Source organism: Xyrauchen texanus, chromosome 24 (assembly GCF_025860055.1).
Source record: "Xyrauchen texanus isolate HMW12.3.18 chromosome 24, RBS_HiC_50CHRs, whole genome shotgun sequence".
Classification (NCBI taxonomy): Eukaryota; Metazoa; Chordata; class Actinopteri; order Cypriniformes; family Catostomidae; genus Xyrauchen; species Xyrauchen texanus.
In genome coordinates this window covers 17,213,865-17,230,111 of record NC_068299.1, presented here as the reverse complement: position 1 = coordinate 17,230,111, position 16,247 = coordinate 17,213,865, and the positions used below count along the sequence as shown (strand labels likewise).

Here is a 16,247-nt window from a genome sequence, read left to right as displayed (position 1 = left end):
GAACCTCTCCATGTAGCCTAGAATAAAACAGCTTTTGTAAGATAACTGATATGACTGGAGTCCTCATGTTTAAAAATTATAATTAATTTCTTGAGGTAGTAAAACTTTTTGAATTAGAAATTACTGAGTGCACCCTTAATAGTACACATTATAAATTAGTCTACAAAGCTCTATGTTTTCTGTAGTGAAATGAAGCTAAAGATTGCATGTAGGCCTAATCTGTGTTCGCACATGCGGTGACTTTAATCCAAGTTTCTCAGGCAGATTTATAACAGCCTCATGCAGGCTACATTAGACTTGTTGTTTAATAAGGTCAATGCTCTCCATGTGTTGTGTGAATTAATTTTGTATTATTTTTTATTTTTTTTTCGTAGTATGCCTATATCATTTTAGTGGAAAAAAAATAATAATTAATTCGATTCGTATTTGTACTTCTATCTAGGTTATTTATAAATATTATAATTATATTAGATTATTTATTATGTTATAATTATTAATCTTTCTTTCTTTCTTTCTTAAGCGCTGTTGTAAAGTTTTAAGAGTTCGGAGACTTCTATTGTGGCGATTTCTTCGGACAGTAGCTAATATGACGTTTCAGGGATCATATGATGTTTTGTCCTCGTGACACCATCTACAGGCACTTCCGTAATGGCACTTCCACTCTGTGATTTTATAATTCTACCGTCAATCTGGTATTATTTTTGTGTAATGCATCTGTTGGAATGTGCATGTGGCCCAGAGTTATATGTATAAATGTTGCGCATGATTTGATATTTTAAGATAAATATTTGCCTAGTGCATGATGAGCGGATGGGCCAGTTTTTTATGATGATGGCATGTCAGTTCAGCTGATTGCAGCGTAAACTTGTAAGCCTACTCAACCCTGCGCTTCGAGGGAGACATTCCGGTGTTCTGACAATCTGTGCTACCTGCTCAGTATGTGGTGCTACCAGTAGTACGGTGATTAGAGTTTAGACATGGGTAGCACATGTCGGGAGGCATGGGAAAACCTGTCAGTATGTATTACAACAGCATGAAATGTGTTAAAAACCTGTGTAGCACATATTGTCAGGCAGATAATACTTATTAGTGTGTGCTACCAGCATAACTGAGTCAGGACAGATAGTGTGATACAGTGTGAGGCTGTACTAAGCTCTATTTAGAGGACCAATAAAATTGAAATGGGGGGGGGCAGTTTTGAAATCTTAGCCATGTGCAATGCAAATGCAAAATATAGCCCTGAAAGCACACATTCATCTGCTTTTGCATATCTCTGTTAGTTTGGCTTCATGATGTGAAATATCCAGAGTTTAATGGGTATAATCCCAAATGTTACAAATTAAAATCGCCTCACTGTTTAAAATATGAAATGTAGTTTCCTTTGAGATTACAACTTTTAATTTGATCTCAACGTGAATTAACAGGTGTTTGTGCGCAGCTACGCTGGCTGTAGTGGTGGTGCATGGACGTGCTGGTAATGTTCACAAGGAAAAGGTTGAACAATCCTGTGCCTGGTTGAAGGAGGCAGCAAGGAGTGGATATGCCATCCTTCAGAAGGGTGGTAGTGCCATCGATGCTGTGAAAGAAGCATAAACCCTGATGGAGAACAACCAAACATAAAATGCAGGTACTCCTAATACGCATATATTCAATTAAATGCATTTAATCCCATGCATATGTGTCTCAGCTCAACCATAATCAGGATCAGTAGAAAACTGCTGGTTTCTGCTGATATATCTTAGGTCGAGGATCAGTGCTAAATGTGAAAGGGGAAGTGAAGATGAATGCACTTATGATGGACGGGAAGACTTTAGTGGGGCTGGGTCAGTGGTCAGGAGAGTGGCTAACCAAATACAATTGGCCAGGCTTGTCATGGATAAGGTATTGTTATAAGAGGAATCATTATATGACTTCCCATATACATAACCACCTTAGATGTTTTATTGTATATTATTGGTTTATTTATATAGGGACAGTACAATTACATGATTTCAGCACAAAAACTAAAAAGATGCATTGGACATAGAGATTATAGCGCATGCTAATTTGCATCTCAGACAGTTACATGATTAATAACCAATAAAATACTCTATTAATAATTAGTGGCTTTGCTGAAAGCTAAAAAAAATGCTGCCTTCGCAGGCATAGGTGGAGACAACAAGGCATGTCCGAATGCAATGTTTCTGTTACATCTTGTCGATTTAAATTGGTTAATTAGTCTGTTTTTGAAGGAAGCATAGATGGATCATTCACTACCTATAATATCCTGCAATCCTATGCGTGCAATTTAGCAATTGGTGGGGAAAAAAAATGTAGTCTGAATGAGCAGTTGAAAGAACTAAATTATTCAAAATGAATTTAGTTCTTTCACCTGATCATTCAGACTACATTTTTTTTTTTTACATTTTTCTTCAAATTATAACTCTAATTCTGATAAGAAATAAACATTTGTTGTTCACTTAATATTTGCTTTTGTCTAAAGCTCACTTGAATTTGATCTTCATCATTAGATATGACGTTTAGAGTGAAGTAGCAAGGCTTTCGGGCACATTCATTGACTAAGGCACTGAATGGGTTGTGCCAATAAAGCAAACCGTAGGCCAAAACAGCTGTAAGTGGGAATATAAAGCTATATGCTGTCAAATGCTTTCATGTTTTAAGCTTACATTGCTGTCCTTGAAATTGCATTTAATGTACTGTAACTTTTAGAAAATGTTACTGCACTTTGTATTAAAAAATGGATGATTGTGAATTGAACTAATGATGTCTGTCCTCTATCTGGAGACAAAACACTTGTATCTGACACCTGAAGGGGCCTCTAAGTTTGCCAAAGACATTGGTGTACCGGAGGTGACAGAGGAGTCATTGATCACAGACTATGCCAAGATGCGCTGGAAGAAGAACGTGGAGCCAGGTGCCAACACTGTGGAAAGCCAAATGTAAAGCTTTTATGTAATGAAAACTGTTACTGTAATGAAAAAGTGCTGGTTTGACATAAGTTATGCTGTCAAAAGTTATCTAATGTATAAAAGTTCTGAAACAACTAATAATATTAATTAATACAAACATGTATTAAAGTGATAGTTCACCCAAAAATGGAAGTTCTCTCATCATTTACTCACCCTCATGCCATGATGTGTATGACTTTTTTTCCTTCTGTAGAACACAAATTATTATTTTTAGAAAAATATTTCAGCTCTGTAGGTCCATACAATGCATTTGAATGGGTGTCAAAACTTTGACACTCCAAAAAGCACATAAAGGCATCATAAAAGTAATCCATAAGACTCCATAAGACTTAAATCAATGTCTTCAGAAGTGATATGATAGGTGTGGGTGAGAAACAGATCAATATTTAAGTCCTTTTGGTCTAGAAATTCTTCTCCCTGCCCAGTTGGGGGCAATATGCATGAAGAATGTGAATCACCAAAAACGCAAAAAGAAGAATGACTGAGCAGGGAGGAGAATTCATTGAGAGAGTAAAAAAAGGACATTATTTATCTGTTTCTCATCCATAGCTATCATAATGCTTCTGAAGATATAGATTTAACCACTGGAGTCTTATAGATTATTTGCTGATTTATATGATTTTTGGAGCTTAAAAAATTTGGCACCCATTCACTTACTTTGTATGAACCAAAAAAGCTGAGACATTCTTCATTTGATGGCATAAGAGTGAGTAAATAATGAGATTTTCATTTTTGGGTGAACAATTCCTTTAAAGCCACTCTGTTAGTAACAGCTATGTTGGAATATTCCTTGGCAATTTAGTTGAAGCTTATTACATTGTCGGTATTTATTTACCCTCATGTTGTTCCAAACTCGGATGCTGGTATTTTATCTGATGAATATCAGACAAGATATTTTAAGGAATGTACACACTTATTTTTGATATGACAGCTGTATGACTATTAAGCTCTAAAAAAAGCACACCAAAAAACACCATCAATTTGTTTTATAAGACTTGCACGTTATATTTGTCTTCTGAAGTCCCATGATAGCTTTCTGAAAAGCTTTGCCCCTGGCAGAGCTCACAAATTTTGCATGTGCTGTTTCAAATTCAAATATGAAGCATATTGACATGGACAGGTTTGAGGTCATCAGCTGGGTTTACAGTCACATATTTTCATGTGCATTTTGGGCATCAAAAAAGGTAATGTCACTGAATAATTCATTCATAACTGGAGTAACCAGCTGACCAATCACCACATCTGAAATGTTGCTCTGGTCATCCTGAAATGACAGTGTACTGAAAATCCAAAGCCTGCAAAGAGTTTCCAGACCAAATATGTCAAATACAAGTAGGTTTATTGACACTTTTGAAAAATAACTTGTAGACCACACAGAAAAGCCTTATGGATGGAGGAGCACGCACACATGGTACTCCCAGAACAGTGTGACGCTCTGTCGCTCTCAGACATTTTTACAGTGTTTTGTCTGCGTGTTCTAAACCATGAGGATTTTATTAATAAAAGAGTCACAACAGTGGCTACAGTTATCCGGAAATTACATTTTTGTTCATGGGATGGAAACACGTTCTTCATTCGCACATAATTTATGAGATAAGATGGTTTTTCGCATTAATTTAATTTGCAACGTAGATGAAAACAGCTATTGGGTTGAGTAAATAACTTTTGATTTGACTATACCAGAATGCTTGTTCATAACAAGGAGAAAGTGCTTAAAATAGAAAAAAGTTACCAGATAAATAAAACTAATGGTCTTCAGATAGATAGTATCTGGTATTTGGAATCTGTTTGTGTTGTGAATGCTTTTTGGTGTGTTTGTTGCAGGTGCAAGATGGGTACAATAGATGCAGTGGCTGTGGACAAAGAGGGAAATATTGCTTGTGCCACATCTACTGGGGGCATGATAAATAAAATGGAGGGTCGGGTGGGAGACGCACCATGTGTTGGTAAATCCATACTTGTTTGCTTTGGTGTATGGGGTCTTTACTTAGACAAAAAACGCTTTAGCAGATGATGGAACTGAGACTTTGACTTTTGGACATGCACGAATGTTTGTAATGTTCAGCTGCTCATGAGAGCTTGTTGTCTGCTGTGTTAATATTCAAATCACAGATCTAATCCCCAGCTCAGCACAACACACTGCTTCTCCACTTACACGGTTTTTCAGGACACACTTTAACCTGTGGGAATCACACACACACACACTAGTTAATGTTAAAAATAGAGCTGGAAAATAGACACTGTTGGCTGGTATTATCTGTTTTAAAAGGACAGTTCTCCCAAAAGTTTTCCCCTGGCATTATTTACTCCCTCTCATGTCGTTCCAAACCAGTTTGACTTACTTTCTTTTGTGGAACACAAAAGGTGCAATTTTGAGAAATATTATGGTCACTCTTTTATCATATAATGAACGTGAATGAGGACTGAGGATGTCACTCTCCAAATTGCAATAAGCACCATCAAATATAAAAAAGTGGTCTATAGGAAAAGTCATCAGTACAGTATGTCTGCTATATTTCAAGTATTCTGTAACCATTCAATAGCGATTGTGTGAGGAACAGACCTTTTGAACCAGATCCGTCTGATTTTATGATTGAATCATTAAGAATCATTCAGGTTTTGTGAATAATGAGCCATTCATTCACAAATTGTACAATGCTACTTTTTTATGAACTCTCAAGAATGCCCCTTGGAGAGCTAGGGTGGATGTCAAGATTTTCATTGAGTAGGTTTTAGTGCTTTCATCACAAAAGCACTATCCTATGTCTTCAGAAGACTTGGCATGAATGCTCGCAAGCAGTACGGACCACTTTTATGAAACTTTAATTTCAACATTTTGGAGCTTGAATGCCCCACCATCATTATAGGAAAAAGAGTGGCCAGGATATTCTTAAAAAATGCATCTTTTATGATTCAATGAAAAAAGAGAGTCCATTGTGGAAGGACATAATAAGTATTATATTTTTAAAGTAAATAAACAATAATAATATTAAATATGGAGAAAATGACAGGTGCGTATTCTCCCTTGTAATAGTGTAGTTAATATGATCAGTGTTTACCTCAAACAAGTGGAGGTTTTATCTGGAGCAACAGGTTTGTTACTGATCAAATTCTGCAGTGTGTGTATGTATAGGAAAGATCTCACTCAAGATCTGTGTTTCTGCCTCTTTTTTTTCTCAGGATGTGGGGGCTATGCAGATAACAAGATTGGGTCTCACCCACAGGCCATGAGGAAGCCATCAGGATGGTCACACTGTCTAGACTCATTCTCTTCCACATGGAGCAAGGCATGTATTACAAGATCAGCACAACTCTGTAACGATAACAGCAAAGCTTTCGAGTTATAGTGAACAGAATAACCAGACTGAATAGATAATTCTCTTTTAATAGCAAAAAAAGAGCTAAAGTAATGTCCCTCAGCCTGTGCCCTGTGCACTTTGAATCAGCAGTTGTATGCAATATTATGGTTTCTGAAGTGGGGTCTAAAAGTCTGAGACTCCATTGACAATCTAAGAATCAAAATCTAAATTAAACCTGGAAATGAACAATGGTTTAGTATTTAGAAAAATTAAAAATAAATAGACATAATAAGGGGGAGGGGGGGATTAAGACTCTGCACTATATTTAGGTCACTAATCGAATAAGCAAATTTGTGACATTGATAATTTTAAGTCCTTTATACAAAATGTAAGATTTTCTGTCTTTTATTGAAGCACACAAGATGTTTTTGAAACGTTCTCAAATCATTCTGGATTATCAGGTTTTGCACAAACTTGCAAGAGTGCATGATGTCATTAAAGCAAAAGGTGGGCATATGGAATACTAAGAAATTCTGAAATCCACTTTTTCACTTATTGGTTGTAATTTGGAATGGAAAAACATATTGTGTTTAAAAAATGCAAAATAGAAGCATTTTTACTAGTGGTCTCAGAATTTTGGACCCCACTGTATACATGCCACATCATGGTTGTATCCTAATACTGATCTGGCAGCATAATGTATGTCCAGAAGAGCACATATGGACTGTACATGTTGTGTGTTAATGATTAGTTGTGAGACAGTAATTCATTGGAGCATTTTAGTCTGTGAATAAACAGCTTAAATCACTGCAACTACACATTAACTGGAGATCCAGTACCTCATTAAGATGCTTGACCTCAAGTTTGTAATGGGTATGAGTGAAAGCAACTCTGTCAGGCTCACATAATGGAGTGCATTAAACCAGCTTTTGCACCATTTACAATGAATACATGGAAGTTATAGTCACAAAGCTGTCTGAACAGTAAAGATAATATTAACCCCTCTGCACCTCCTCAATGCTAGCTTTCTGTGCTAGTCAAACTAATAAGAATAAAACCAAACCTGACCAAACGTTTTGTAGGCGGTACCAGAGGTGGGGGACTCGCGTTACATGACTTGACTTGAGTCTGACTCGAGTCGCAAATTTAAGGACTTTTGACTTGCTTGACTAAATGAAGAAAATGACTCGCAACGTGTCAAAATAACAGATGATTGTCGAGTTCCCAAAATAATCTCCTTTGGATATAAAGATTTCAAATTGGACCATGTGAATATAAAAAGTATGAAAATATGTAACTCATAAATATCCGATACAACCTCGAATTTCATCAGATATTTCAAAAACCACAAGGAAAGGTAAGTAAATAATTTCATTATCCAGAAAGATTAATATGTAAAATTACTGTTCAAATGTTTGAGGGTTGTCAGTGAATTAAAATGATTCACGATTATTCTCATGTTTTGTTGCGCGACAAGTTTGAAATGACCTGACATTGCCTCTAAATGTGTGTGTGCCTTTTCTAAACCTTCTCAACAATCAACAATATACCATAAACATTTGTTGGCAATATAAAAACATAACAGGCAGATCTGCAGTCACAACACTTTATTTAAAAAGTAGAATAAAATATACAGAATTGCTTGTGACGAAATCCAAGTGCTCTCGTAGTGATTATGACTTCTAAAGACTTAAACTAAAGCCCTTGAATTTAATACTTTTATTACTATTTTATATAAATATATTTCTGAAGGGAACTGACTGTCTTCAGAAAAGTTTCGATGGCATTTATTTTCATCTTACCACCGTATAATGCCTAATAAAGTATTGTTTATAAGAGCAGGGCTGCTTTGTGTACAGGCGTTACCAGGGTAACAAGCTATATTTCTGCTGCATAAGCGCCACCTACTGTCAGAGAGTGAATTAGCATTTTCATTCAGCCCTTCAGCAGTTTTTGTTAGATCAATGTGAAAATCTGACCGTATTTTTACACAGCATACATGCAGTGTTATACTTTTTAACAAGATAATTCTAAAAATCTAAACAATTCGATAAGGTGTCTAGAAGTATTCACTGTATATTTAAGTGCTCAGAGTAAAAATACCATACATGTTCATTAACGCAATATACTTATATTATATACAATATACTATATATATATATATATATATATACTTATGATTTTCGATACAGTAATACAAACTTGTACCTACTACTTTTTTAATTAAGTAAACATTGTTTAAAGATCTCAAGTAATTATTTAATTAGTCGTTAATAAAATAAGAAAAAAGAACAGCAGTATTAAGTAGTATATAAGTTATGCAATGTTACATAGAAACAACCTATATTACAGGTTTTCATTGGATGATTATAATAAATTAATACTTTTTAAAGCTGCTAAAGTTATCCAGCAAAAAGGATTGTAATAGAATGCAGCAGGCCTATAAGGATGCATTTACACTGCAAGTCTTAATGCACTGGTCTGATATTTTGATACAAATCCACTTTTAGTCTCACTATTTATGTCTACTTTAGACACAATGGACTGGGTTTACATAAAATACCTCACCAAGACTGAATTTTGTATTGTATTTGACCATTCAGGCACAAATCTGCATTACTCTTTATTAAAAAGCAGCTTTCTTTTTAAAGTGATGACCATGGTTAGGTGATTATTTGTGTAGGCATGCTTTTGCCCTCTGCATGTGGAAACACAAAGGCAAATGTTTTGCTGATGAAGTAGAGATCAGCACAGCTATATGTATGTTGATATGGGAAAAGCATTGTTGATAACATTTATTTGGTCTCACCCAGCATTTCAGTCACTTTCATCACTTTCCTAGTCACCTAAATTTGCAGATCTGGGAGAGACATTTACTGGTTCACTAAATGGTCATGTAATTAATTGTTTATGTAATTAGTTTATTTTATTACCAAAATATTATTTAAGCAATATCACGTGACCAAGAGTGCTATATGGCCCCAAATTAGCACTCGGCCACAGGTTATTACAGCAGTGCTAATGTAGGGCCATATAGCACTCTTGCTCATGTGTTATTGCTTATAAACAACAGTTCAATGAGAAATTAGGAAAAACTGAGTATGGTCATAAAAACGCATTTGTGCTTAAAAGTACTTTATTACGTGGCGTATCAGAATCTGCCGTTGCTGGTTCAAACCAAATGATGCGTCCAAGCATTCGTTAGTAATTCAAAAATGTCACTTCAGAAATAGTATCACGGCTTGGGCTGTTTCTAACAAGTTATTGGATAAACATGGATGGATGGATGGATGGTGGTGTGTGTGTGTGTGTGTGTGTGTGTGTGTGTGTGTGTGTGTGTGTGTGTGTATGTGAGAGAGAGAGCTTGTGCAATGACCTGTTGCCACACCCAAGCAGATATGCTGTCATCTCTCTGAAGATCAGCTTTCTCAGTGGAAAAGTTGCCATCCAAGTGGGGGGTATTTCTCCCTATTTAGCGGTAGCCGGTGCACAAGAGTCTTTCATTATAGAAACCGCAATGTCTTCCGCCATTTTAAACAGTGTGTCCACTCCAATGTGGAAAGTCCGATAAGAGGTAAGTGCCTTCAGTTTGTGTATTTAATCATTCTGTTGTGTCTCTCAGCTGTGATGAGCCGTAATGCTGAAGTTGTTGATTTAAAGCTATTTCCTAGCTTTAGTAGTGTAGTAGTAATACGTGGATCCACTTCACATCACCTAACTGGCTCATATTACATTTAAAAATAGTTGCTATTGCCATCACCTGCTGGCAAACATATATAATGTAAAAAAAATACATGTACAAAAAGACAAACAGTAGCTCTTAATACATCTGCAATGCTGATACACTTTAGTTTAGAATGGCACAAACAAAAGTGGTGTGATACACACACAGTGAAGCATCTGAGTGCTGATGGTGTCAGACCATCAGTCCTCGTGGAACGTCTCTCGTCCAATCAGATTGATTGATATCAAATGTCCAATCAAACTATTGTATATTATTGAATGTTTACTTGCCGAGTTAAATGTGTTTTCTCCTATGTTTTAAATAGGGGAGAGCCCACATGACACAAGTGACCTGGCCCTTGTGTAAATGAAGGAGCGGGTGGAGGGCCTGGGTGGGGTGGTGGTGATAGATCCAAAAGGGACCTGGCAGCTTGCTTCAGCAACCACCATATGGCATGGACAGCTGCCCAACAAAATCAACTCCACTATTGGCTGCCACTGTACCATGGGGAGGACTTCATTGAGCCTGTACAAGAGCAAACATAATGAAACATGCATACATCCTGAAACACGCTCATATGGTTGATTATTTTTCTACAATCAGTATTGAATACTCTGGGAAATATGCATTTGCAAATCAGTTTTTGTCTTAATACCTACAGTATGTCAGGACATTACTAATGTGATTTTTCTCCAATTTGTCTGAATTATGTACATTATAAATAAACATTTTGAAGCTGGTCTCAGTAAAGCAATCTGAGTGTTTGGCAGATGAGATAACAACGAACTATGATAACAATCCTTATTGAAGACAGCGCAGCTTTTTTCGTGGTAGTACTGTATGTCCTCCACTAGATGGAGAAGAATGATCAAATGAATTTAATTTGTTGTAATCCACATAGCAACGCATTCTGTAATCACATATTAATGATCAAAAAATAAGAAAGTTACTTAATATACACATTTACTTTACTTTTTTACTTTTATAATTCAAATTTGATATGATTGTGGAAATAATAGTTTTACAGTTACAATGAAAATGGTTTACATGTAAATGTTAACTAAGAAAGTCTACTTGTCAGAATTGTTTGCCATCCTTGAAAACTGATTTTGAAGAACAGAAATCCAGATTCACCGTGGAAGTAGATCGTTTCCTTCTATAGCCTTAAAGAGAAAGCGGCTTGTTTTTTTATCTTATTAAATAACAGCTTAATATTCTTTGTTTGTTTGGTCATAAGCTAATTTTGTCTATTTTGAAACAAATGTTTTAAATACATGTTAGTGTCATTACTCCATTTTAAATGATTATGATGGCTAACACAAAGCAATCATCAGTATACAACCTCAAGAAACTTATTTTGGAAGGTGAAAACAAGCAGAAAATAATCCATTGTTGCTGAGTGTAACTCATGAGTCATGAGCCATTTTAAATTGACAGCCCAGATACTGATAACATCAGTTGTCTTGTTTTCATGTACAGAATAGTGAGATGATGTGGTCCTTGGATCTTATTGCCCTGACCCTGATGACAGTTTAAGAACGCTAGCTCCTGCTTATTGTGTCAACACATAGGCCAGCTTGCAAGTTCTAACTGTGAATTGTCTTTATAATGATCTACAACCCAAAAACCAGTTTTTCTACCCTCTGCAGCCAGTTTGTGTTCAAAATATTCCACATGATGGGAACATGCAAAACAGCATCAAATTTTGTCCTCTCAAAGACACAGTCAACCTAAGTCATGACCTTTCTGTCCTTTTATATCTTTTTAAAATGTGTCTCAAGGCTCAAGTTAAATTGTGTTTAAATAAATAAATAGCTTTTTTCCCCCTAAGCATTTTTTGTAGGTATATAGAGTTAATGAAATGCATTTATTTTAGATCGAATGTGTATTATAATTATACATAAACAGTACGATATATATATGTATATATATATATATATATATATATATATATATATATATATATATATATATATATATATATATATATATAAAATGTCCATAGAGATTTAAAGAAGAACATTTTTATTTATTAATTAAAACTTTGGGTTAGTAGTATACATTGTCAGTAATTTTCATAATGCACATTTGTATAAAAAGTAAAACTCCAAACTGTGGCATGTCCACAAAGATATGGCTAATTTAGCAAAGTGAACTCTAGGAAAACTGAAAAGCACAGCGGTCAAGAGGTCATTCAGTGCATGTGAAAGCTGGCACCATCATCGATGAATGCGCTGCGCTTTACTATTGGTCAGGACTCAACAGCGATAGCAGAAAAGGGGCGGGCCAAAGCTCAGGAATCCGCATAGAAAAAGTCAGGAGTGACAGATCGTCCGGAGTGGGTGACAGTTTTACAATACGCTTGGACGAAGGAGTCAAGTTGCCAACCCCTTATTCTATAAGTTGCCATCTTTCAAAGATTTATTTTAGACTCCAACACTGTGTCTACACGGCAAGAAAGGGATGCGACAAAACTTAAAACGCTCGCAATAAAATCACAGGTATGTGGACAGAAGTGTAGACAGCGTCGTTGATTTTAACGGTTCCTTTCTTCTTTTGACGTGTCGCTTACGAAAATTACATAACTGAGTTCTTGTAGCGATCTTCTGTGCTTTTGTAGTAGTTCTCAAACTATTTTGCTGCTCTGCTTTGACCAAGAGCTTTAAATCACATGAGAAGTGGCGGTCTCAAAGTTGAAGATAGGATAAAGTAATAAAGAAGACAAAAAACACCGCGAGGATCAGTCGAATTGAAGAGGACATCCTTTCTGGACATTTATAAGTGTTCATTACTTACAAGGCATCTGAACAGTCAGCGACGGACATCTGCGAAAGAAGACGAAATTTACGAAAGAAAGTTCATCGGACGAATAGATATGAATTATGCTTTTGACTTTGGTGAGTGGTAAGTCCATATGCTGTAGTGACTTATGTTTCTAGATTTTTTATGTAGGAGCTAGCCCTATATAAATAAAATAATAATAAAATACATTTTAAACTGGTAATGCGTTTTCACATGTGTCCAGGAATTTGCCCCGCTCAAAACAGAGGGTCGAATTGTAAATTATTGATTGATTTAATAGCATATATTCAAACCGGCATTAAGTAGGCTACTACAAAAGAGATGATCCTGTAGAATTATTGTTTATTTATGAATTTATTTTATGTATTTTTTTTATTTTTATGAAAAGAGATGCAATATTTCTAGAAGTTAAAGTTTTTTTTTTCTCTTTTGTGGGCTGCTAAATTTTGTTTTTGTCTTTGAACAGTTGCAAGAATCTGTGGGCCAGCAGTTCTTTCTTATCTCACTGTCACATCAGTGGTATGCACAACATTAAAATAATTCGATTTATTTTATATTTCTACAGTTTTATATTTGTAGGTATTGAAGAAAGTATGCACTGTTGGCAACATTGTTGGGTTGGTTGGCACGTCCCTATTTGAGATCCTCCTGTTCCTGTCTTTGACCAAGACAAGATGTTCAGAAGACCCATTGATTAGACCCTTCATTATTGCTTACGTTTGACTCGTTTCATCGTTGTTCCCTAACATCTATTTTGGTGATGCAAATCAGGCAGTAAAGTGTAAATGTGTTGGGGTGGCATGACTTCCTGCTGACCTCTAAGAGTTAGTGTTTTCTGTTAATCAGTGTTCTGGTGACACAGATGACTTGTTCTCTCGCTTAGTGTTTTGTGCATGTAATCAGGGAACTGTGTTTAACTGCCCGTCCAGTTTTAACCTCCAGCAAGGTCAGAGAAGCCTTTGTTCATATTGTTCTGCTTTAGATTATGGAAAGATTTATAATTACACGTGCATCTCATCAGAATTAAAAAAGACAATGCTGTTTTGCCATCACCAAACTACATGACATGCGAAGGGAAAATCAACAAGTAAAAGTAGATTAACATATAGTTGACCCAAAAATGAAAACTCCGTCATCATTCGCTCACTCTTACAGTATGTTGTACCGAACCTTTTTTCTTCTTTTTTATCTCCGTGGAACACAGATGGAGAATTTTGAAGAATCTTTGCATAGATCTTTTCCATACAATGACAGTTCATTGTGACCAAAAACACACTATAAAACACAACCGCGGCCCGTGCATTTTAAGTCTAGGCCTTCAGTGTGATTCATGGCAATAAGAAAACACAGTTTTACATTGAATAAGATGCTGTATGCCCATCATACATTATGTGGCAGTCAACTAATAATACCAATCGACATTTTAAAAACATATCCAAGCACGAAAGCTAGAACCAAGGAGGTCTAATACCAAGAAAAAACTCTCTAATAATATTTTCAATTTAAATTTTGCTTGCAATACATTTTGTTTTGTCAGGGTACATGTTTACTTTTCAAAACTTGATCTGACACTGAATGCTCAAGCAGCCTAATTTACACTTAATTTAAAACTCCTGATGTTGCTATAACAATGCAAAAATCACTTACCAATTTGCTTCAAGTGAAAATCAGTCCTCCTTTCATGTTTAATTAATCACTCGCATGATCATGCAGAACATCTCAGGTTTTTAAATCCATAAGGATCTCTTTCTCAACGGCAATACCAGCAGTGATGACAGTTGACTCATCAGTAAGATCTCGCACTCTTCGCTTTCAAATTACGTACATCACTTAAAGCGTGATTTCGTCACTCAAGACCAGCTAAAAGGCCTGGACTGGGACATATCCTAAAGACCACACCCACAAGAACAAATAAATCAATCTGATTGGTTGATGAATCTGACAATCTGGCTTTAGATACCTATTCATTTGCACTGTTGAGGGATTCTGCAGAAATTCTGAAGGTTTGACGGGGTGGAGCTCAGACTCACGCACTGCTTCAGCTATGGAGCATGGCTTCGGGCATGCAATTTGTGAAGCAGTTGTCACACTTTGCTTGTAAGCATTGAGAAATAAATTCTGATTGGATACATACATTTTTAGTTTTTTGCTATTCTTTTGTAGATCAATTAGGAGTGGAAAGCCATTGAAAATAACCAAGCAAAAAGGTCAGTGAGAATGAAAGGATGAAAAAATATTAATTTATTAGGCCTGTTAGGCCATCAGAGAAGGCTTTGCTGGTCTGAGGAATCGCCACTGATGAAACACCATAAAGGTACGAAATTGAAGATCGAACAGGTGTGGTGTCATTTAAAACAATGTTTTTTGTATATTATGATTCACTACATCACGAGCCATCTTATAATCTAGCTCTATTTTTTATTTTTGTATTATAATTCCCTCATACGTTGCGATCTACATCACCTTTGCGTCTGGACTGTGAGCTGTTTTGTTCCTCTCTTCATTAAGGTGCGATTTGGCAGTGCTGCTCTTGTATGTCATCATAAGTGTTTCAAATGATCTCATGTTGCATTAAATGAGATCAAACGACTATTTGACAAAGTTGTTGATAATGACGACTAATGGTTTCAGCCCAAGTCATGACCCCTTTAAGGATAATCTTCCAATCTGATGCAGCTCTTAAATCAAATGCATACTTGTCATTTTCTTAAGTTGTTATATGTTGATTTATTTGACTGTTTGTGTAACAAAACAGTCAAATATATAACCAATGCAGACTATCTTTAGATCTTGCCTTCTACAACGTGATGAATGGGTAACAAGTTGGAGGATTCTACATGCTCACTTAACCTCTTTTCTGCCCGCAACAAGTCTGCCACATATGGCATGTGCCATCATGAGAAATGTAGCTTAAGTGTTAGAGAAGAATGCTTTGATAAGGCCCGTGATCTAGGGGAAATCAGAGTTGTGCTCCCTGCGATGGTATTTTAAAGAACAGGAAGATCACAAAATTCCAGCAATCAGGACCAATGTATCGAGCTCTGAGAAGTTTTGGCTTTATTGCGTTTTCAGACTCCTCTGATGTTTGCATCTATTTGATACTGAGAGAGAACAGATGAAGAGAAGTGATGAAGAGGTTGTGGAATGTGTGAAATTGTAGAGTCTGATCCTTGTGACCTTGCTGTCACATTGTCTTGTCTGGGAATTCATTGTATTTCTGTAGAGAGCTTAGTAGCATTAGACAACATTATAAGTAGTAAAACACACCAGCCAGATTAGATTCATGACGATAGTCAGCTTTAGTCCAGTCAGAGCTGCAGGGCATATAATATATGATATGGGTTTAGAAATGTCAGTACAGACATGACAAGTCTGAATATTATTATTATTCTCTGATAATATTTGCCCTCTGTGTTAATTGTAACACTGTGTCCTAAACAGATTTAACATGAT

At 36.0% G+C, this 16,247-nt stretch overlaps 1 pseudogene; it reads left to right on the top strand.

The window, feature by feature from the left end:
- The first annotated feature begins 626 nt into the window (after nt 1-626).
- LOC127618141 (isoaspartyl peptidase/L-asparaginase-like) lies at nt 627-11,728 on the top strand (annotated as a pseudogene).
- The last annotated feature ends 4,519 nt before the right edge of the window (nt 11,729-16,247 follow it).